Below are 2,228 nucleotides of genomic sequence, written 5' to 3'. Positions count from 1 at the left end.
TCAAATAATTTGTTTAGCGTATAGATTAAATAGGTATTGAGAGAGAATACAACCTTGGAACACCCCTTGTTCATTTTAAACCATGAAGTAATCCCTTGATTTGTTTGCACAGCAGCCTCCTGGTCCAGGTATAGGTTTCACATGAGCACAATAAAGTACTCTGGGAATTCCATTCTTTTCAATGTCAGCCAGAACTTGTTATGATCCACAAAGTCAAATGCCTTTGCATAGTTAATAATACACAAATAGACATTCTTCTAGTATTCCCTACTCACAGACAGGATGTATCAGACATCAGCAATGATATTGTTGGTGCTACAGCCTCTTCTAAATTCAGCTTGAACTTCTGGCAGTTCTCTATCTATGTACTATTATAGCCATTTTTAGATGATTCACAGCAGTAATTTGCTTGTAAGTGATTATTAATTATATCATTTGATAATGTCCTCATTCAGTTGGATCACCTTTTCTTTGGGACTGAGAACAAATATGGACCTCTTCCAATCTCTTAGCCAGACAGCTAACATCCAAATTTCCTGGCATATACTGGTCAGCACATCTGAGGCTGCATCTGTTAATTGAAACAAGTCAATTGGTATTCCATTTATTCCTGGTGCTCTATTTTTTTGCCAGTGTCTTCAATGTAGATTTCATTTCCTCCTTCATTACATTGGCTCCTGTTCATGAAGTACTTCCTGAAAGTTTTTCAGTGCCAATCAGTTCTTTCTGATACAGTGATTTTGTGTATTCCCTCCATCTTCTTTTGAAGTTTTCTGGATTATTCAATATAATGCCCATAGTATCTTTCAATATTGTAACTCAAGACTTAACTTTGTTTTTCAGTTCTCTCAGCTAGAGAAATGCAGAATCTTTCCGACCACTTGCTATGCATCTGAGAGACAGAAAATAAATAAGGATGACAAAAGAACAATTGATGCCTTTGGTCTGTGGCGAAGAGCACTGAACATGCAATGGATGGTCAAGAGAATGAACAGATATGCCTTGGAGAGGGTGCAGCTGGAGTTCTCTTTGGAGGCAAGAATGATGAGGTTTTACTTCACATGCTTTGGGAACACTGCTTGGAGCAGGTATCTCTTAGAGAGGCATATGATACTACTAGGGTGGAGGGTCGACTAAGGAGAGGAAGACCTTCAACCAGGTGGATTGACACAGTGACTGCTGCATTGGCTCTAGTGTGCCAGGAAGTGAGAGGGTGGCACAAGCTAGAACAAGGTTCAGATATTTTATTCATAGGGTAGCTACGAGTCATACTCAACTCAAGAACACATAACAACAACAACTGGTTTGATAGAACAGGGTAAATAAGAAATTGACTTATGTGAAATGGGAAAATTAAGATATAAGGATTCAAGTAGCTGGAGTACATATTTCTCTAAATATAGGTGACAGTAAGGGGAAGGCTGATCCTTCAGATTATAAGAAATAATGATAATAAAGCCAAGGGGTGATCTGCAGTGTTAGATGGAGACAGAATGCATCCCTGATGCAATCCTTTTGATTTTGAACCATCAGTCAGTGTTGCCTAGCTCTGTTCTGAGGACTGCTTCCTGGTCCAATTAAAGGCTTTGCATAAGCAAAATCAAGTGTTCTGGGAATACCATTTTCCTCAAGGTTAATTATAATTTGTTGTGATCCACACAGTCGAATTCCTTCGTATAGTCAGAGATATACACAGATAGACATTCCTCTGGTACTCTTTGCTTTCTGACCTTTGTAAACAAACCAATATATTTTTTTAAAGCATAGTAAAAAAGTGTGTATAGATGTAGATAGAAAGATAGATAGACAGATAGATAGATAGATAGATAGATAGATAGATAGATAGACAGATAGATAGATCGAGATAGATATAGAACGTTTGATCAAGGCAGCTAGGAAAATGATGGCTGAATATTTGTGTTTCCTAAGAGTGCAATCAGTTTCCAAAGTGTCTTAATGATTTTTTTGCTTGGGTGAGTGGACTGAAAGTTAAGAACCATGAGGTTGAATAATACTGTGGAGTAAGCCTTTTAAAGACATGATCTTACTTGATTTTCACAATAGGTCATGATTACATAACCCAAAGACCCAGAATGGTCGATTGTTTTTTTTGTTTGTTTGTTTTTTCCCCTATCATTATATTTTATTAATTTTCATAAACATTTACAGAGATTTTGGGTTTCCATTCATTCATTGTTGCACTATTCTCTCTACCCTCCTCCCAGTTT

This window comes from Elephantulus edwardii, unplaced genomic scaffold (genome assembly GCF_000299155.1).
Source record: "Elephantulus edwardii isolate Elephantulus edwardi_28Jun2011 unplaced genomic scaffold, EleEdw1.0 scaffold00188, whole genome shotgun sequence".
Lineage (NCBI taxonomy): Eukaryota > Metazoa > Chordata > Mammalia > Macroscelidea > Macroscelididae > Elephantulus > Elephantulus edwardii.
This window is presented reverse-complemented; position numbering follows the sequence as displayed.